A 24,052-nucleotide genomic window follows, 5' to 3' on the forward strand; every position below is an offset into this window, starting at 1 on the left:
ATTTTTAAGCAAGGAATGGCAGCAGAACATGCAATACTAGCACTAGCATAAGAATGTGTAGAACCAAGGTCAAACAGCACATATACATTTCTACCAAAGATGGAAAAAGTACCAGCCACAATATCTGATGTCTCAGCTTCATCCCTCTAGCGTATGGTGTACACCCTAGATAACGCACCACTCTGCTCTAGTTGGCTAGCTGTGCCCTGGCTACCAGAAGTGTTACCTCTACCCCTGCCTTGGCCTCTACTAGCTGTCTATTGTCCTCTGGAAGCAGAGCCTTGAACAGATCCCTCAGTGGTGGTAGGCAGCCCAGACCTGCGAGCACTAATACAATCTCTAGCAAAATGCCCACTTTCACCACAGTTGTAACAGGCTCCTATGGCCTTATAACATACTCCTCCATGATTCTTGCCATAGGTTTCATAGGTACGAGTAGGAAAGGAACCCCTAGATGTCTGCTGTCTGGATCTAGGTGGCCTCTGCCTTGAGAATCTTCCCCTACTAGATCCTCTGTTACTTGGTCCCCCAAAGCTCTTTCTCTTATCCGAATTATTACTTGGACTCTGACCTGTAGGCTTACTGCTCTTCTCTTTTTCAGTGTTTACCTTCTTAGATGCCCCTTCCAGTTCTATCCTTTCCAATTCAAGGGCCTGTGATATCAACCCAGAGAAGTTGTCATGTCAAAACCTAACCACTTGCAATCTCAAACTAGGCCTCAAACCAGCCTCAAACCGTTTGCATCTGTCTCTACTAGTAGTGAGTAGGCTTCCAGCATAGTGGCTAAGGCAGAAAAAGTCTCTCTCATACTCGGCTACAGTCCTATTCCCTTACTTCAAACTAAGAAACTCCTGTAGCTTCATATCTACATATGTGTCAGGAACATACATCTGTCTAAATTCTCTGAGAAAGTCATACCATGTCAACACAAGGGGCTCAACCAAACTGTGAGGAATGGTCTTCCACCACTTATATGCATCTTCATGCAGTAGAGAGACCAAGTATTCGAACTTCAAATCATCAATGCAGTGCAGTTTCTTGAATACTCTCTCCATCCGTTCTAACCATTGCTCAGCTTGCAATGGGTCCACTCTACCCTTGAACTCTGTTGCCCCATGCTTCATTAACTTGTCATATTGTCTGGCTGGGGATAGTGGTTGCACTGGAGGTGCTTGCACAGGAGCTTGGACTAGTATATTGCCAGCCATTTGCTAAAATAGTGTAGCCATCTGCTGAGCGAATTGAGCAAGAAACTGCATGGGTGGGACGGGTGCAGCTGACCCACTGGCATTCTGAGGAGCTGGGGCCTCCCCTAGTACCTCAGCTGCTACTAATTGCTCTAATGTGTGATCCCCCTCTTCCATACTGAATCACAAAGAATTCTACTCCCTGGACAACTAACATAAGGAGATTTCCCTCTATTAGTCCATATTTATGATGTAATGCACTATATGTATCAATTAATGATAGTTGGGCAGTTGTACTTATCAAGATTTTTCAAACATTTAATTTCAAAACTTGTATAAAAACCAAAGCTCTGATACCACTAAAACATGTTACACCTTATTCCTGGTAAGGCATGACATGTTCCCGTAGCATACCTAATGAATTACCGAACTCCACCTACCGATAACCCATTAGTTATGCTACAAAGGATTTTAAAACAAATCATAGCTTTTTATCTTATCAATTCTTTTGTAGAAAAATGCATGAGAATAGTTAAAATTCCATGTAAACATTCATTAGAAATAATGATAGACTAAATATTGCAAAAGTTACATTTTCACAAGTCTCAAAATAAAATATAAATAGTTACAAACTCAAAATACTTTAGTAATGCAGTACTTTTTAATAAAAACTGCTCAATATCCGTACATCCATACATATAGGTACAAAATACATCCAAAGGAATCACAAGGGTATACCTAACGTAAATACCCACAATCAATACCAAAATGCTACTTCCAAGTCTCTCACTCGGTAGCCTTCTCCTTTCCCTTACCTGCGACAGCATAAAGAAGCTATCGCTGAGTATATCACTCAGGGGTGTACAACTAATAACTTTAAAACTTAAGGTAAAACACAATTTTGAAGGAACGGAAGCGTGAAAAACACAAGTTTATACCATTGAATTCAAAAATTTTCACCTAGGGTCACATGCATCATGCAAGATTTATTTTTATCTATTTGATTTCAATGATAAACAACATATTAAAACTCTTTTAATATGTTTTTGGATTTGTATTTGCCATTTAAGATTTTAAAATTAATCAGATTAATTTTAGAACCCTAGATTAAATCAAGAACGATTACACTAACCTCTTGATGCACTGCAGCGTGTCTGCGCCTTTGAGATTCATCTTCAGGACACCAGATGTTGTCCCTCTAGCTTGTCCATACCAAGAACACCTATGGCAGCCCTTGAACAGCTTCTAAAGCCTTTTCTATTAATTAGAAATTCAAGTTCTGCCTTTTAAGAGATTAAAGATGTAAACAGGACACTAGAAACAATTTCTAGTGTTCTTAATTCAAGAGATTGATGGCTAATCTCTTTGAATTGATGAGAGATGAAGAAGAATAGAGGGAGGGCTGCAAAATGGCGTGACCAAGGAGTGTGGCTGCTGGTTGTATTTTATTTTCTCATAACAACACTTAAATAGCTAGGTTAACACATTAAACCCTTGCCACATGTCACCCTTTGATTAGCTCTAGGTTTAAGTGACCCAATCACATTGTGCCAAGTGTCAAACCTATATGTAATCTTGATTTTAATCATCTTACATGATTAAAAACATTTGGCAAGCTTATGTGTTATTCCATGTGTCACCATCTCAAGGTGCCACTGTCACACTACAAAATGACCAAAATGCCCCTGTGTCTTAATTTTGAGTTCTCAACCCAAAATAATTATTTTTCTTCTTCTAATTAATTTATATCAAATATAAATTAATTAATTAATCTCTATTAATTAATTTCTCATTAATTAAATTCATATTTAAACACTTTAAATATAAATTTAACTTATATTATACATCCAATAATCTAGATTTGGTTTCAAGTCATGCTAGGGACTTTGCAATTTAATTGCAAACCAAACCTATTTAATTAATCAATTAAACTCTTTAATTAATTAATTAAATCATATTTAAATAGGTGATAACTTGTGTATGTGTGTGACTTACTAGGCTCATCACTAATTGGCAATGAGACATAATATCAACTCTTAATATCATTAGAACTCTTTCTTACCATAAATGATTTCTCTAAATCATTTTATGAACCTCATAGACCATGGTTAACACCTAGCATAGCATGCCATGGCTACCCAATTAGTAATAAGGTTTACCTTAAATGAACCTATAATCATATGTTACCATGCACTAGAATCTCTCTGTTACAAAATCCCAACTCAAGCTGGAGTCATGGTTTATGTCAAACTCCATTTGCTATGAATATTATGTTCTCTTTTAATTCCAGTTCTTGATTAAAAAGATTTTCTCATCAGAAACTCTTTTCTGAATAAATCTATCTATCCTAGCCAGGAACTTGAAACATCAAGAACAATTAAATGAACATAGGATTTTATCTCTATTTACTTAGAGGAACAGATTCCATCTTGATCAACACCTACCTCCATATATAACTAGCAGGAGCCAACACATGCCCATATACCCATACATAGTACAAGTATGAAAGCAGTATCAAACTCAAACTACCTATATACAAGATAACTGTGCTACCTCAAGTCTAAAGATTATATGCACTGATATGATTTATGACAAAACATTGACAAGAGTAAACTCCATGTGCTTGTCATAAGTGTCACTGGTTCGACCTACTTATCATTTATAAGTGTCTATCATGTTTGTTATATGGCATGAGACTCACCATTCCATCTTATTTATATCTCATACAAATAACTTGGGAACAAACATGAATACAATCGTTCTGGATAAGTCATGTCCTTATTATGAAGTATCCTCGATTGTGAACCTATTTATGATACTTCGTGCTAGAAATATTGTCACTCATATTCTTAACAACTTAAGAATAATATTTCTAACAAAATATCAATGGACCTTTTCTATTACACATAAATATATTATGTAAACGGAAAAGTGGAAATACCTTTTATTAATAAAAATATGTACAAGATACATACTAAATGATATGCTCTAGGGCATACTACTAACAATCTCCCACTAGCACTAGAGCCATTCATTACAATACCTTAGACCCATCTTCTCAAGATGTCGGTCTAACTGAACTTGTGACAAAAGCTTGGTGAATGGATCAGCTGGATTTTTCAGCTGATGTTATTTTTCTGCATGGCTATATCGCCTTGCCCAACTATATCTCTGATAATATGGTAGTGCCTTTCTATGTGTTTGGATTTTGGTGAGACCTTAGTTCCTTAGCCTGTATGACTGCTCCATTATTGTCACAGTGTAGTGGAACTGCTGACTCAATGGAAGGAACTACTGTAAGTTCTGTCACGAACTTCTTTATCCAAACAGCTTCCTTTGCAGCATCTAATGCAGCAATATACTCAGCCTCTGTAGTGGAATCTGCAGCCGTGCTCTGTTTGGAACTCTTCCAACTGACTGCACCTCCATTACAAATGAACACATATCCAGAGGTAGAATTTCTATCATCGATATCTGATTGGAAATCAGAATCAGTATAACCATCCAATTGCAAGTCTCCACCTCCATAAATCAAGAATAAATCCTTAGTTCTTCTTAAGTACTTAAGAATATTCTTGACAGCTATCCAGTGTTCCAAACCTGGATTGGATTGATACCTGCTAGTCAAACTAACAGCATATGCGATATCCGGCCTAGTACACAACATTGCATACATTAAACTTCCAATAGCCAAAGCATATGGAATCCTGGCCATCTTATCTCTTTCTTCAGGTGTCTTTGAAGACATCTCTTTAGAAAGATGGATACCATGTCTCACTGGTAACAATCCTCTCTTGGAATCAAGCATGTTAAACCTCTTTAACACCTTTTCCAAGTATAGACTTTGGGATAAACTAATTATTCTTTTCGCTCTATCTCTATAGATGCGAATCCCAAGAATATAGGTTGCCTCCCCTAAGTCTTTCATGGAGAATGTATTTGACAACCATACATTTATAGTTGTCATCATACCTGTGTCATTACCCATCAACAATATGTCATCCACATATAAGACAAGGAAAGTGATAGCACTGTCACTAACCTTCTTATATACACATGGCTCATCCTCATTTTTGATAAAAGCAAAGGATTTAATGGCTTCATCAAAACGGATGTTCTAACTCCTCGAAGCTTGTTTCAACCCATAAATGGATCGCTTTAGCTTGCATACCTTGGAACCATCTTGGGATTCAAATCCCCTAGGTTGTTCCATGAAAATGTTTTCTTCAATGTATCCATTGAGAAAAGCTGTTTTGACATCCATCTGCCAAATCTCATAATCATAGTATGCAGCTATTACTAATAAAATCCTAATTGATTTAAGCATGGCAACAGGCGAGAAAGTCTCCTCATAGTCGATTCCTTGCCTTTGGCGAAACCCTTTCGCTACTAACCTTGCCTTATAGGTCTCTACCTTTCCATCAGAACCAATTTTCTTCTTGAAAACCCATTTGTTCCCTATAGGTATAATACCTTCAGGTGGGTCAACAAAATCCCAAACTTGATTCTTATACATGGAATCAATCTCAGATTTCATAGCATCAATCCATTTTGAAGAGTCTATATCTGATATAGCTTCTTCATAGGTAAGTGGATCATCTCCATGATCTACCTCTTCATGAGTACACAACTCTTGTTCTTCTTCATGAAGAAAACCATATCTCACTGGTGGGTGAGATACCCTGGTTGTTCTACGAGGAACAGCTGTAGATGTTTCATCAACAGGTATTGGTTGACTAGATGGATCTATATCCATCCGATGCATTGGTTGGTCGAATTCTCCAATTCTAACTCTATTTGCCTTCCTTTGCCTCCTTCTTGAACAAACTGTTGTTCAAGAAATGTGGCATCTCTACTTATCACAACCTTTTGTGAAGTAGGCAAATAAAAATAATATCCAAAACTATCTTTTGGATATCCAACAAATCGACCTTTTTCTGATCTGGTCTCCAATTTATCGTTGTTCACTTTTGATATAATTTGGACAACCCCAAATCTTAACATGCTTGAGACTTGGTTTTCTTCCATGCCATATCTCATAAGGTGTGGAAGAAAGCGAATTTGATGGAATCCTATTCAGAATATACAAAGTGATTCTAATGCAAATCCCCAAAGAAGATTGGCATATCAGGATAGCTCATCATACTACGTACCATATCCAATAGGGTACGATTTCTCCTTTCAGATACACCATTCAGCTGTGGCGTTCCTGGAGGAGTCAGCTGAGAAACAATGCCATGCTCTCTCAAGTATTCATCAAATTCAGTACTCAAATATTCACCTCCACGATCTGATCGAAGAGCTTTAATATTCTTTCCTGTTTGATTTTCTACTTCAGATTTAAATTCTTTGAACTTTTCAAAAGATTCATGTTTGTATTTCATCAAATACAAATACCCAAACCTTGATTTATCATCAGTAAAGGTAATAAAATAATGAAAACCCCCTCTAGCCATTTCTTTAAATGGACCACATACATCACTATGTATTAGCTCCAAAATATTTTCAGCTCTTAGCCCTTGTCCAACAAAGGGTGATCTTGTCATTTTACCGTGAAGGCAAGATTCACAAATTGGAGTAGGCTCAGAGCCCAATGAGGATAAAATCCCCATTTTCTCCAGTTTTGCAATCCTATCTTCTGCAACATGACATAACCTTAAGTGCCAAATATATTTTGAACTTAAGTTGATTTTCACCATGGCATTGCATTCTTTTAGATTGCTATACTCTGGCCAGTGGAAACACTTTCTTACTGGCAATGGAAACACTTTCTTGTTGGCAGTGGAAACGCTTTCCTTTGCCTTTGACAGCTTTGGTCTTCCTTTTCTATTTAGCTATTTTCTTGGAAGGACCAGGAATTTGAGGTTTCTTTTTCTTATTGCCCTTTGTCTTGTTGGACTTTCCAGCAGAAGAAGATGCAATCAAAGCTACCTCTTTTCCTTTATTGCCTGGCATATTTTTTTGGGCAATAAACAGCATGTTGAGTAAACCAGCTAAGGTGCATTCCTGTTTAGTCATATGGAAATTTGTCACAAAATTCCCAAAAGACTCAGGAAGGGACTGAAGGTTCAAATCCGTCTGTAGTTGGAAATCCATGTTGAAGTCAAGATGTTCCAACTGCTCAATCAGCCGAATCATCTTGTGGACATGATCCCCAACATTCTGTCCCTTAGACATCCTCATACGGAATAGCTGTCTAGATATCTCATACCTAGCATTCCTGCTGTGCTCACCATATAACTCTTGTAGGTGAAGGAGGATCTCACTCGCACTCTGCATGTTCTCATGTTGCTTCTGTAACTCATTACTCATGGAAGCAAGCATGTAACACTTAGCTCTCATATCATGCTCCTTCCACTTGTCCAAAGTATCATGTTCCTCTTGTGTGGCCTCTGGAGGTAAGGGACCAGGAACATTTGAATCTAGAACATATCCTATATGTTCAAGGTTCAGGATAAGCTTCAAATTTCTTAGCTAATCAGACAGATTTGGTCCTGTCAACCTATTGTGATAAAGTATGCTCGCAAGGATATTGGATGGTGGTGGTTGTTTTGTGCTCATTTTTATCAGAAAATTAACTGTAGAAAATAACCAGATTAATTAGTAAATGTATCATGTAATTAACCAAAATGATTATGGTCTTTTAATCAAATTGGTCCTCCCACTAACTTAGCGAATCCTACACTTCCAAAGTAGGAAACGGAAATCCTAGTTGGATGGATTTCTAGTGGGTGATTGAATTCTTATAATTCTATTGATCATCCTCAGGTACATCCATTATTGGAATTACAATAAACTATAAGTGAGCAACTCCTTGCCCATCACATCTCATGTGAGGTTCAATCCTTTACCTAGCCCCTAATGCTCAAAATCTCAGGTACATCCATTATTGACTTATCTTGCATTAGTTAAGTTGATCCCATTGAGCCAGTAATTATGTAAATAATTTTAATGTCCTCAGGTACATCCAATATTGGCCACCAAACCATTTACATATTTACAACATCGCATGGTTAACAATTATTCTTAAAAAAATCTCTTAAATTAATTGCATCTCATGCAACTATTTAAAATTTCTTAACATAATTGCCCCAATGGAGGGCCTATGTTATAATTACTTTAATTATAGCATATCCAACTTAATCATTTGTTTGGAAGATTTTATGGTCATTCTAATTACTATTAAGGTCTCACTTTGCACATTATCCATTTAGCATGCATATATCATATAATTGCATACATTTCCATACATCTCATGCATTCATGGATAAGCAATAAATATGGTATGATCATGGACTTTCTAAGGGATTCAATTCTGAGCCACCAAGAATTGAATCAGGGCATTCCTAGGTGCATTTCATTCATTCATTTTACAAAAGTTGCTGAAGGAGTACATAATCAACACTTGATCTTGAATTCCTCCCACTGGTCCCAACAATGCTCTTGACCTCCTTGAACTTCTTGCAATCCAATATTACATAGTAATCCTTGGCATACCGAGGCAAATTTACAAGAACTTAAATAAATGAAATTACAAGCCAAAAATTATTACAAACTTAATAATACATGCCCAAAATAAATTAAAATAAATTAATTAATTTACAATCCCAAAGAAACATAAAAGAAATAAATCCAATCACATTGGTCTTTTATAGTCCATGATCATCCATCATGCATATCACTATTTAACAATTAAATAAAACATACATACTTAAATTAAATTGAATATCTCATATTCAACTTAAAAATCCAGATTTGAATATGATTCAAATAAATTTAAAAATTCAGATTTGAATCTCATTCAAACAAATTTAAAAATTCATATTTGAATCACATTCAAACAACTTCAAAAATTCAGATTTGAATCACATTCAAACATTTTTTAAAAAATCAGATTTGAATCACATTCAAAAATTTTTTAAAAAATCAGATCTGAATTTTATTCAATCAATTTTAAAAAATCAGATTTAAATATGATTCAAACAACTTTAAAAATTCAGATTTGAATCACATTCAAACAACTTTTAAAATTCAGATTTGAATCACATTCAAACAATTTTTAAAATTCTGATTTGAATTATAATTTAATTGTGTGATTAAAAATCCTAATTAAACATTTTAATTAGTCATATGATGAACCTTTCATCATGCAACAATTGCAGAATTTAATAACAACCATGCACACCATGATCTTCTAAAGCCATGCACACCATGTTGGAGTTCATCAAGCATGCCGCCACACCTCTTGATCCAACCAGCAATGGATCAATCATCTCATGATCAAATCACACAATTAAATCATATAATAAACAATCTAAATGGCAAATATAGTGTCTCTGATACCAATTTAAGGAACGAAAGCGTGAAAAACACAAGTTTATACCATTGAATTCAAAAATTTTCACCTAGGGTCACATGCATCATGCAAGATTTATTTTTATCTATTTGATTTCAATGATAAACAACATATTAAAACTCTTTTAATATGTTTTTGGATCTGTATTTGCCATTTAAGATTTTAAAATTAATCAGATTAATTTTAGAACCCTAGATTAAATCGAGAACGATTACACTAACCTCTTGATGCACTGCAGCGTGTCTGCGCCTTTGAGATTTGTCTTCAGGACACCAGCTGTTGTCCCTCTAGCTTGTCCATACCAAGAACACCTATGGCAGCCCATGAACAGCTTCTAAAGCCTTTTCTATTAATTAGAAATTCAAGTTCTGCCTTTTAAGAGATTAAAGATGTAAACAGGACACTAGAAACAATTTCTAGTGTTCTTAATTCAAGAGATTGATGGCTAATCTCTTTGAATTGATGAGAGATGAAGAAGAATAGAGGGAGGGCTGCAAAATGGCGTGACCAAGGAGTGTGGCTACTGGTTGTATTTTATTTTCTCATAACAACACTTAAATAGCCAGGTTAACACATTAAACCCTTGCCACATGTCACCCTTTGATTAGCTTTAGGTTTAAGTGACCCAATCACATTGTGCCAAGTGTCAAACCTATATGTAATCTTGATTTTAATCATCTTACATGATTAAAAACATTTGGCAAGCTTATGTGTTATTCCATGTGTCACCATCTCAAGGTGCCATCACACACTACAAAATGACCAAAATGCCCCTGTGTCTTAATTTTGAGTTCTCAACCCAAAATAATTATTTTTCTTCTTCTAATTAATTTATATCAAATATAAATTAATTAATTAATCTCTATTAATTAATTTCTCATTAATTAAATTCATATTTAAACACTTTAAATATAAATTTAACTTATATTATACATCCAATAATCTAGATTTGGTTTCAAGTCATGCTAGGGACTTTGCAATTTAATTGCAAACCAAACCTATTTAATTAATCAATTAAACTCTTTAATTAATTAATTAAATCATATTTAAATAGGTGATAACTTGTGTATGTGTGTGACTTACTAGGCTCATCACTAATTGGCAATGAGACATAATATCAACTCTTAATATCATCAGAACTCTTTCTTACCATAAATGATTTCTCTAAATCATTTTATGAACCTCATAGACCATGGTTAACACCTAGCATAGCATGCCATGGCCACCCAATTAGTAATAAGGTTTACCTTAAATGAACCTATAATCATATGTTACCATGCACTAGAATCTCTCTGTTACAAAATCCCAACTCAAGCTGGAGTCATGGTTTATGTCAAACTACATTTGCTATGAATATTATGTTCTCTTTTAATTCCAGTTCTTGATTAAAAAGATTTTCTCATCAGAAACTCTTTTCTGAATAAATCTATCTATCCTAGCCAAGAACTTGAAACATCAAGAACAATTAAATGAACATAGGATTTTATCTCTATTTACTTAGAGGAATAGATTCCATCTTGATCAACACCTACCTCCATATATAACTAGCAGAAGCCAACACATGCCCATATACCCATACATAGTACAAGTATGAAAGCAGTATCAAACTCAAACTACCTATATACAAGATAACTGTGCTACCTCAGGTCTAAAGATTATATGCACTGATATGATTTATGACAAAACATTGACAAGAGTAAACTCCATGTGCTTGTCATAAGTGTCACTGGTTCGACCTACTTATCATTTATAAGTGCCTATCATGTTTGTTATATGGCATGAGACTCACCATTCCATCTTATTTATATCTCATACAAATAACTTGGGAACAAACATGAATACAATCTTTCTGGATAAGTCATGTCCTTATTATGAAGTATCCTCGATTGTGAACCTATTTATGATACTTCGTGCTAGAAATATTGTCACTCATATTCTTAACAACTTAAGAATAATATTTCTAACAAAATATCAATGGACCTTTTCTATTACACATAAATATATTATGTAAACGGAAAAGTGGAAATACCTTTTATTAATAAAAATATGTACAAGATACATACTAAATGATATGCTCTAGGGCATATTACTAACAAATTTGTCAAAGCATAATAAATCACATTTTTCTTAAGCATGAAAACTTCACAATAGTTCTAAGTCCATAAGAGCCATTTATTGGAATAACATTTTAAAAGAGAAATCACACCTCATAAATCACAATTCATAAAGCATTAGTGTTGCCAACATCAACACACAGTTTAGGCCATGACACAAAATTTCATGATCAGTGCTGTGTTGTACACCATGACAAAGCAATCTCAACCTCACTAACCGTTATTAATGAGGGAAGGGCTAGCCAGCTAATGAGCACTCATGTAATCTTACCCCACTAACCGTTATTAATGAGAGATATAATCATATCAAATATCAAACCCCAAGTAGCCAATTACTACTGGGGAGTTCCGAAGGGACTGTCATGCTAACTGTGATTTCAAATCAACTTTCAAGAGTTTCTAAATCAATAATCACATTTGCAAAACAATAACATATTTAAATCATCATTAAACCCATAAAAGGGGTGGCAACACACAAATTTCTCAAATGCAAGAGCAAAAACATACCTCATTCAAAATAAACTCATTCCAAATCAACTCATTCAAATCCATTTACAAAGTTAAAACAAAGAAAAAGGTTAGTTGTGCATAAACCTTCAATAATTCTCCTTCCTTGTTACCTACTTCTCCTTGTCCATTCCAACTTCTTTTTCTTCTGAAAATAAACAAATAGAATACCTCAATGCTAATCTCAATTGCTGCCAAGAACTCATTACATGAATGTTTAATGTATCCCAAGTTAGCTTTGCAAATTTTAGAAAGTTTTGGTTTTGGACAGCTTGGTGCCCCAATTTTGAACCCAATTTTTACCAAGTTTCGATCATAATTTGATGAGGTGTTCTTCATGAAAATTGTTCATCTGGGTCTTAACTTTATTTTACTTTTTGAATCCCCTAATTCAGGGCTGTGTAGCTCAAGTTATGACCAAAACACGGTTACTATTTATGTCATTGTCCACCCTGCAGTTTCAGTTCTGGCAGATTTATCGATCCAACTTCATTCAGCAATTTGATCAAGATAAGTCCATAATTTGGTCTAATGTTCTTCATACGAAATGTTCTACTATGTCTTAGATTTCCATCGGTTCAATAATCACCTAAATCGGAGTTTTCTAGAGAGAGTTATGGCCATGCAAAATTTACTGTTCATATGGTAAATCTGCAAATTTCCAGATTTCTGCAGATTCAGTGATTCAATTTTGCTTAGCAATTTGATTGGTTTAAGTCCATAATTTGGCCTCAAGTTCTTCATATGAAATGTTCTACTATGTTTTAAGTTTCTATCAGTTCAAGAATCACCTAAATCAAAGTTTTCTAAAGAGAGTTATGGCCATGCAAATTTTACTGTTCATATGGTCAAATTCTGTAGGTTCTAAAATTTTGTCTCTAAGTTCAAGCCAAGTTTTAGGCAATTTCTGGGCAGTTTCTGGGTTGAGTCTCTTCATGAAAATTCTAGTCCTATGTCTTAAGTTTCATCTCCAATTGGTTTCACACCAATTAGAGTTATGTAGCTCAATTTATGGGCTGTCAAATACACTGAACTTAGTGTACAAATTATGCTCTAGGTTTAATTTTTCATTTCTTCAATTATTTCCACAAACATATCTCAATTCACATTTAATTCACCCAAAATGACTATAATTTAGCATTGACACATCAATGGCACTTCCTAGCACAAACCCCACAATTTTCAAACACCAAAGTGTGTAATTTTCCCTAATCCTACCATTTTATTACCTCCATTCATCAACCCAATGTTAATTCAAACTAAATAAACCTCAAATGATCATAATTTAATACTACACACTTCAATTTCACTCTCTAGCACCAAAACTCTAATTTTTTGATGAATCCTAATCTCCTATAATTAAATTTATATACATTTCATACAATTTCTTTGCCCCAATCATGTATACTACTTCAACTAAGCTTAATCTCATCATCAATCTCATTCAAAGACATCAAACCCTAACTTTTTGGCCAAAACCCTAGTTTAGATTCCATACATATTTTCTTTCATTCTCTTATGAAATTTCATGCTTTCTCATATAAATTCATTACACCCAAACTTGATTCAAAGAATATTTGGTTAATCAAGCATGAAAGAGAGAGCTTGCCTCACTTGATGATTTTTTCCACTTCCAATCTCTTCCAAATCTTGTTTTTCTTATTTCAATCTCTCAATCAAAGATCTCTTTGATGTTTTCTTTTAGTGGGCTATGGAATTTATGAAGAGAATTTAAGGGAATTAAAACTTGGGAGCAGAAATCAATGAGGGGAAGAAGTGGAAGAAGAAGAGAAAAAGAGAGAGAGAGGAAGAGAGGAGAGAGGAGAGAGTGGTGGCACTTTATGAAAAAAAAAGAAGAAGACATTTGTCTTCCTATATATATATATATATATATATTTATATTTATCCCCAAAATTAGTTTATTAAAATTATAAATTTTAATTGTGTCATAAGGATAATTAAACTTAAATTTTTATTCCCTTTTTTTTTTTACATTTACACTTAATTTTTTCTTTTAATTAAATAATTAAATTTAAAATATATATATATATATATATATATATATATATATATATATATATATATATTTATCCCCAAAATTAGTTTATTAAAATTATAAATTTTAATTGTGTCATAAGGATAATTAAACTTAAATTTTTATTCCCTTTTTTTTTTTTACATTTACACTTAATTTTTTCTTTTAATTAAATAATTAAATTTAATTATCAAAAGTCCATAAGTCCTTCATTTTAATTTTGTCATAATTGAAATGAAAGTTTAAGTTTTCATTTCTTAAATTTTCCCTTACATATTTTTACTTGAATTTTTCTTCAATTTTTACCTCATAATTCAATTCATTAATTTATTTAATTTAATTGACATTTTGGTCAAAAGTCAACTCTTGAGGTAAACTGACCAAAATGCCCCTCATCGGGTCATAATCCTTATTTTTCTAATACCCGATGAGTTCTTAGATTTTTTTATTCACTTGAATTTTTATTGTGTCTATCTCAATTAATTTTTCATTTATTTTTGGTCCTCAAGATGCCTTTAAATAGTACTAGTCATGAACCAAAAATGGTACTATTCATAACTCAAAGGTTCGGGGTGTTACAGTGAAGGAAGATCTCACTTGCATATTGCATGTTCTCATTTTTCTTCTGTAACTCATTACTCATAGAAGCAAACATGTAACACTTGGTTCTCATATCATGCTCCTTCCACTTGTCCAAAGTTTCATGTTCCTCTTGAGTGGCCTCTGGAGGTAAGGGACTAGGAATCTGTGAGTCTAGAACATATCCTATATGTTTAAGGTTCAGGACAAGTTTCAAATTTCTTAGCCAATCAGAAAGATTAGGTCCTATCAACCTATTGTGATTAAGTATGCTCGCAAGGATATTGGATGGTGGTGGTTATGGTGTGCTCATTATTATCAAAAAATTAACTACAGAAAATAACCCAATTAATTAGAAAATGTATCATGTGTTTAACCAAAATGATTATGGTCTTTTAATCAAATTGGTCCTCCGACTAACTTAGCGAATCCTACACTTCCAAAGTAAAAAATAGAAATCTTACTTGGATGGATTTCTAGTGGGTGATTAAATTCTTATAGTCTTATTGATCATCGTCAGGCACATCCATTATTTGAATTACAATAAACTGTAACTGAGCAACTCCTTGCCCATCACATCTCATGTGAGGTTCAATCATTTACCTAGCCCCTAATGCTCAAAATGTCAGGCACATCCATTATTGACTTATCTTGCATTACTTAAGTTGATCCCATTGAGCCAGTAAATATGCAAATAATTTTAGTGTCCTCAGGCACATCCATTATTGGCCACCAAACTACTTACACATTTACAAACATCTCATGCTTAACAATTGTTCTTAAGAAAATCTCTTAAATTAATTGCATCATATGCAAGTATTTAAAATTTCTTAAAATAATTGCCTCAATGGAGGGCCCATAATATAATTACCTTTAATTATACCATTTCCAACTTAATAATTTGTTTGGAAGATTTTATGGTCGGTATAATTACTATTATGGTCTCACTTTGCATCTTATCCAATTAGCATGCATATATCATATACTTGCATACATTCCTATACATCTCATGCATTCGTGGATAAACATATAAATATGGTATGATCATGGACTTTCTAAGGGATTCAACTCCGAGTCACCAAGAATTGAATCAGGGCATTCCTAAGTGCAGTTCATTCATTCATATTACAAGACTTACTAAAGGAGTATATAATCAACACTTGATCTTGAATTCCTGTCACACCTTACCCCTCTATAAGGCATAACATGATCCCGTAGAATACCTAATGAACTACCGAACTTCAACTACCGATAACTCATTAAGTACCCTACAAGTGATTTTAAAACAATTTCCTTACTTTTATAAGTGGTGAGCATTTTCTACTAGGTATTAAAACATTTAATTAGAGTTTGAAAACTAGTTAAAATTTTTGTCCCATTCTATTTTTTTGCAAATTTTATAAAAATTTCGGCAGAGTGCCATCTGTATTTTGAGAAAACAGTTCTTCAAATACCTGTAAAAAGCACTTCCAAAGATTTATCTCAACAACTACATCAATTTCAAAACTATCCCAACCAATTTCAACATCATTTCTCAAATTCCAAAATTCAACATCATCAAAATACTATAATTCAATTTCATTCAAATTAAAACAAAATACTTCCATTTATATTTCATTAAAGATAAAACAATTTATGTACATCATTATAAAAATTTACATTAAGAGAAATCCAAACCAAAAGTTATTACAAGCTTTATACAACTCTATACAACTTTATACAACTGCTCATGACCATTTTCTACATTTACATACATTACATACATCAAAATAATTTTTACAATCAGGGTATAAAATATACCTGATAAACTTCAGAGTAGGTGGCTCCTCAATCCTCAGTAGCTCACTCTGTTGCTCCTCTAGTCTCTATAACTGTAACAGTAATAACAGCCATCTCTGAGAACTAGGATTCAATGGTGCACAACATACTAAAATAATCTTTATGCGGAATTTAAATCGTATTTATTCAAATATTAAACTGAACATGAAATATAAATTTCAAACATGATTTACAAGATTTTAATCCAAACAATTTCATTTAGAAAGCCCCAAAAAAAATTTCATAAAAACACACAGTTATATCATGCCATTCGAAACAAATATCATCTCAATAGCTAGAGGCTAAGGAGAAGTCACATCACAAGGCTAGCTAGCTCAAATATATGGGAACCCATTCTTTTTCTTCTTCTACTGGCACGCACCTCAACACTTCAGCTAGAGAAGGAATCAAAATTCGAAACTAATTTTCCCCACTAGTCATGTTAGTGAGGTATTCAAATATATGGTCATGGCACTATGGTTTTAAAACTATCTTAACAATTTACTAAACATTTATTTCCATTTCAAACACAAACAATTAATCTTTCAACAATTTAAATTAAAAGCATAGTTAACATTTCAAGATAATGGTGTGCACAACATAGAATTTTATGTTGTGCACAAACTTTATACGAGTCGCCTCTTGGCCTTGACTCGACGCTTCGAGTTCTTTCCCAGTATTCTTTTCCACTGAAACACACAGTTTCACAGTGTTTCAATGTCATAACTTATCATAAATCCAAAAATAAATTCAAATTTACTTTTACCTAGTTTTAATATGCTAAACTTGACGTTCTTTAAAATTTATATTTCGGGGTTACTATTGATGATACTATTCAAGTCAATTTGTTGACTTTCTAAGGCTTAATAGATATGAGAATTGTAATTTCACCCGCATACCACATTTTGGTTACCTAATTTGTTGGTTTTGATTGTTTTCTCAAAACTTAAGTCTTTAGGCAAAATTTCAAATTTTCAATTTTTGGTGTCCTATGTTGCACTGTTCCATTAGTCATGTTGCTATTAGAATTTAGCTAAGTTTTCTTCGTAGAAATTGTTCTTATTGTCTTAACTTTATTCTCCGTTTTGAATCACTCCATTTGGAGTTTTTTAGCTCAAGTTATAGCCATTTGAATCATGGCTGTCGGATTAGCCTAACCCAGATTTTCTGGGCACCAAAACTGGTTCTAGCAGTTTTAGGTCACCAATTTTGGGTGGCTAAATGACTTGGTTAAGGGCATAATTTAGGTTTTTGTTCTTCATAAAAGTTTTAGGTCTATATCTCAGCTTTCCACTGAAAAAATTGCAGGTCATTTAGACCTACCTAGCCCAAGTTAGGGCCAAATGAACAGAGTTCATTTGGTCATTTTTGTACAGGGCAGCATACCTAATTCCGGATTTGGTCAATTTGTTTACTATGCTATGGTCACTTTTTGGGCATGATTCCTAAATGAAAAATGTGTCATTTTGTGTCTAGTTTCATTCCCAATTAGCCTCACACCAATTAGGTTGGTAAATATTCAGTTTTGGTCCCTGAAAGGGACCTTGGTCATGCTGCCTGCAGCATGTCCCTAATCAATCCGAATTTGAACCTAATTCAAACACGTCCAACATACCTCAATTGGTCACAAATGACCATTTTTCAGCTCCAACAAGGTCAAACACCTCATTTAACAAATTCTCACAATTATCCTCCCAAAACCCTAGGTGCCAAACCCTAATTTTCATACACTTCAAATCTAATACATTCCAATCACCAATTCACAGCTTACATACATCATTCAACTTAAACAAACCTTCAAATACATCAAATTTACTCATTTTAAACCTTAACTTACTGCTAGCTGAATTTACATCTAGTCCTCCAATAATTATTTTAGTTTCATTTTAAGCATATTTCTAAGTTCCTTAAGCTAAAATCACAAAGATTAAACTAAAAGTTTCAAGTTTAGCTACTAACTTTCAATGCAGATTTTTCAATCTCCCTTTCCTTAAATTTTTCCTTCTTTCTTTCCCTTGAATCTTATTTTCTAGTTGCCCAAACAAACTTTAACCGTGGCAAGACAATTTTCTTTGGTGGGATTTTGAAATTTGCAAGCTCAAAAATGAGCTTCAATGGTGGTTTTGTGGAGAGGGATAGGTTAGAGAAGGCTCACGGCTTGAAGATGAAGATGACTCCTTTTTGTTTTTTTTTTCTTTCTTTTATGTATTTTAACCTTATGGAAGATCAATAATTATCCAAAAATTAATTTTTTAATTATAATGTTTATTGCATCATGCATGATGTCATGGATGATGTCATCACTTTTTCACTTTTTCTTTTTCCTCTTTTTTTTTTTAATTTATTTTTCCATTAGTTCTTTAATTTAATTTCCAACTCCAAAATTTTCTTTTCTCCGATTTTATTTGACAGTTAGATCAGGAGTCAGCTGCAGGGGTCAATTGACCAAATTGCCCCTCGCCGGTTCGACCCGGTTTGCAAATAATTCAATATTTCTTCTGCATTCCTAACCTAATTATTTAACCTGCTTAACAACTCTTTTTCGTGGTTTTCTCTTTTCCACTATGTTCGCAATAGTCCTAAGGACCATAGCGTCACATTTTATGGTTCGAAATTTGAGTTTAAATTAACTTCGCAATCCTTCCCAAGAAGGTCACCCATCGCTGTGACTCTCGGCTCATTTAACTTCTTATGTTCTGGTTTTCTTATTTATACTTAACTAATTGACAATTACTAATTATTTGTGTTTATGGATTATCTAGTTGTCTTAGATGTGGTTTTAATCCCCTTAATTATTTGGACCGACACCAATCACCGGAATAGTGAAATATACCATGCTATGCAAATAGGGGTGTTACAATTCTCCCCCCCTTAAATAAATTTTGTTTCGAAATTTTACCTGGTATCAGTCTCTAAACAACTGTGAGTGCTGTCTCCTCATGTCCTCCTCTCATTCTCAAGTAGCTTCTTGGCCTGAATGATGGTTCCACAGCACTTTCACTAACGGTATCTGCTTATTCCGTAACTGCTTCAACTCATAAGTCAGAATCTCTATGGGTTCTTCTTTGTATGTGAGGTCTGGATTTACTTCAATTTCTTCTACTGGTAGTACATGAGATGGGTCTGATCTATACCTTCTCAACATAGATACATGGAAGACATTATGCATCTTCTCTAACTCTAGAGGTAGTGCCAAACGATATGCCAAAGGACCCACTCTTTCCAGAACCTCATATGGCCCAATGAAATGAGGACTCAGTTTCCCCTTTCTACCGAATCTCATAATTCTCTTCCAAGGGAAAACCTTGAGGAACACTTTCTCATCCACTGTATACTCAATATCTCTTCTCTTCAGATCAATATAGGACTTCTAATGGTCTGATGCAGTCTTAAGTTGATCTCTGATCAATCTAATTTTCTCTTCAGTTTGCTAAATAATTTCAGGCCCAATCATTTTCATTTCACCTACTTCAACCCAACACAGGGGAGTTCTGCATTTTCTGCCATACAAAGCTTCATATGGAGGCATTCCAATGCTTGATTGGTAGCTGTTATTATAAGCAAACTAAATCAAAGGCAAGTGTATGTCCCAACTGCCCTCAAATTTAATCACACAAGCCCGTAGCATGTCCTCCAAGATCTGAATTACCCTCTCAGACTAGCCATCTGTTTGTGGGTGGAATGCCGTACTGAAGTTCAATCTAGTTCCTAGGGCTCTCTGAAGACTACCTCAGAATCTATAAGTGAACCTAGGATCTCTGTCAGATACGATGGATACTGGCACTCCATGCAGTCTTACTATCTCATCAATGTACAACTTGGCCAATCTTTCTAAACTGTAGTCCATCTGAACTAGCAGAAAATGAGCAGACTTGGTTAATCTGTCAACAATGACCCAAATTGCATCATGGCTCTTCTGTGTCGTCGAAAGTCCCATCACAAAATCCATCGTTATTCTCCCCCATTTCCATTCTGGTATTGGTAGTGGATGTAACAACCCAGCGAGTACTTGATGCTCTGCCTTCACTTGCTGACAAGTTAGGCATTTAGAAACAAACTTTGCCACATCTCTTTTCATACCCATCCACCAGTAATGCTTCTTTAGCCCTCTATACATTTTTATGCCACCAGGGTGTATGGCAAAAGGAGACTCATGTGCTTCCTTCAAAATGATCTGCCTCAAATCAACATCATTAGGAATGCACATTCTGCCCTGGTGTAGTAGTAGACCGTTATCTCTTATTGAGAATTCTGGTTTTTTGCCCTATCTGACTTCTTCTAATAGCTTCTAATACTTTCATTATTCTGAGCAGCCATTCTGATCTGATCGATCAACACTTGTTGTACATGCCATGCAACTGCTGTCTGCCCCTCATCATTAATCTCTAAGCTGGCATGTAATGATCTCAATTCATGTACCATATACAAAGGAGTAACCCGTAGACTTGCCATAGTCTTGCAACTTGAGGCGTCAGCCACAATATTAGCTTTCCCTGGCTAATAGTCTATCAGACAATCATAGTCTTTGATCAATTCTAACCATCTCCTCTGTCTCAAATTCAACTCCTTCTGAGTACCCAGATACTTCAAACTGTTATGATCTATGTAGATGTAGCACTTCTCCCCATACAAATAGTGTCCCCAGATCTTAAGAGCAAACACTATAGCTGCAAGCTCCAAATCATGTGTTGGATAATTCCTCTCATGCGATTTCAGTTGGCGTGATGCATAGGCAATAGCATTTTGATCTTGCATTAATACACAGCCTAACCCATTGTGAGAAGCATCACTATAAACTGTGTATTCTTTACCCGGAGTAGGTAAAGTCAGGACTAGAGCCTCAGTCAAACATCTCTTTAATTCATCAAAACTATGTTGACATTTATCCGTCCACTGAAATTTCATATCTTTTCGAAGTAACTTAGTCAATGGAGATGCCAACATAGAAAATCCCTTCACAAACCGATGGTAGTATCCAGCTAAACCCAGAAAACTACGAATCTCTATGATATTTCTGGGTGGTCTCCAATTAAGGACAACTTCTATCTTACTTGGATGTACCTTGATGCCCTCTACTGATACTACGTGCCCCAAGAAAGATATTTCTTTCAGCCAAAATTCACACTTCGACAATTTGGCGTATAGCTATTTGTAACATCCTCCCTGTATGTGTTCTATACGTTCTGTTGCTCTGGTGACCTAATGTCAGTCCGGGCAAGTTAGGATGTTTAGAACTACACTTCGGTGATAGTGAACAGACATAAATTGATGAAATAAATAAAAAGAAAATATAAGAAAAATTAAAGAAAAATAAAAGAGAGAAAACGAAACTAAGTTAAACGAGCCGGCACCGTAGTGATGGGTAACCGCACTAGGAAGTTATGGCGAAAGGCAATTGCCGACCCTAGGTCCATGGGAAACCCTCGGAATTAAATTTTGAGACATAATTAAAGGTTTATTGAAATACAATTGACACTAGAAATATCAAAGAAAAATTAATAAATTAGCACAAAGAAAAACGAAAAAAATCGAGAAACAGACAAAATAAAATGAGATGCATTTTAGTCATTTGACACCTAGAGTTGCCTTTTGACCTCAATGTCCATTAAAAATAAATGATATTACACTGTAGAAATGTCATGAAAAATTAAAATGAGATGCATTATGTAAATAGTGAAAGAATTGAGATAAATGTGCAAATTTGGAAACTTGGAATAATTAAACAATAAAGATAAGTTAGTGCTCCACTAACTCAAGCCTTGGGACATCTATCTAAGTCAATTGTGGACAGAAATCATCATCTTCAACCTCAAGCACACAACTAGCCGAAATGAAATCCTCCATGGAAGCACCATTGCCGCCCCACATGCAAGCTCCATTGGTGCATGATCAAGCCATCCTTTCCACTTGGATCCTTCATTAAAACTTGCCTACTCACCTTGGGGAAGATATTAGTAACAAGAAAAATAAGATTTGGTGAAGTTTAAAGGAAGCTCCAAAAGTGTAAGTGTCCAAATCTTCTCCCTAGCTTTAGTAAACCTTGTGTTTAGGTTGAAATGAATAGTTTGGTGAAGAGAAATAAAAAGAAAAATAATGAGATATGAACTTGTCCATTTTTGGCAGCTATGAAGGTTTGTTGTATTTGAGTTTTTCTTACCTCTAATGGATGGGAATTAAGGTTGATTAACTCAAATGGAAGTTGTAGTAGGTTAATGTTCAAATATGTGCATGTTAATGCTTGAATTAAGGGTTTGAAAATGGACTTTGATGCTTTGGTAAACTGCCATGTTTGGCAGCTTATAATATCATGAAATTGTATGTGAGTATATGTAATTTATTGATGAGATGTCATAATGTTAAATTGTGGGCAGCATGTGTAGTTGATATTGAGATATGAGTATATGGAAATGTATGTGTAATATTGATATTGAGGTATGTTGAATTTTGGTGGAAGTGAATGTTGAATTTGAATGGTGTATTGTGTGCATTAAGCAGTTAAGTGTTCTGCCAAAAATGCTTGCTGGAATTGTGTACAATATATATATAGAAGTGCCATGATTAAATGTTAACGTATTGGGAGGAGGAGGATTATCAAAATTTGAAGTGTGATGTTCAAATGCAAGTTGTGTATGTTGGCAGCACATAAATTAGGTCATAAGTAGAAAAATGTGAACCCAATTGGCATGAAGCCAATGGGGGGGGGGGGGGAGGTGAAACTAGACACCAAATAGGCCAACTTTCATGTAGAAATGTTACCAAAATTCTGCCTAAAAATTGACCTTAAAAATGACCAAATCCGGAATGGCAACCTTGCAAACCCAGATTTTTGACCATATGAACAGTAGTCATTAGGATGACCATAAGTCACTCAAAACAGGTTCAATTGACCTGAAATTTTTACCATGGATAGCTTAGACATAGAGCTACAATTCTTATGAAGACACCAAAGCCCATAAATGGCCAGAACCAAGTCAAATAGCTTGCACAAGTTCGGGTACCAAAACTGCCAGAACTAAAAGTGACCTAAAATTGACCAAATTTTGCACTAAAGGTGCAATCTGTCCAGCTTTAGTAAATTGACCATATCTTGGTCTATACAACTCAAAATGACCTGAAATTTTGCCCAGAGTGCAATAAGACATAGAGCTACAATTTTCTTCTTTGACCAGAAGCTAAAAACCAAGAGAAATAGGACTTTAAGCTAGACCAATCTAGCACACAAAAATTGAGAATTTGGCATTTACATACAACGATGCTTGAGGTAATTTGGCAATGAATGTCAACTTGTAAAAAGGGTAAATTGCATTATATTAACAACATATTGAATTGTAAATTGTGACATATTGATGCTAGAATAACTTATTAATATTACCTAAAAAGGTCAACATATGCATTGACTTATAAAATTACATAATATCTAGTAAACTCTAGAAATTGAAGAATTAAATAATTAATT

This window comes from Hevea brasiliensis, chromosome 14 (assembly GCF_030052815.1).
Source record: "Hevea brasiliensis isolate MT/VB/25A 57/8 chromosome 14, ASM3005281v1, whole genome shotgun sequence".
NCBI lineage: Eukaryota > Viridiplantae > Streptophyta > Magnoliopsida > Malpighiales > Euphorbiaceae > Hevea > Hevea brasiliensis.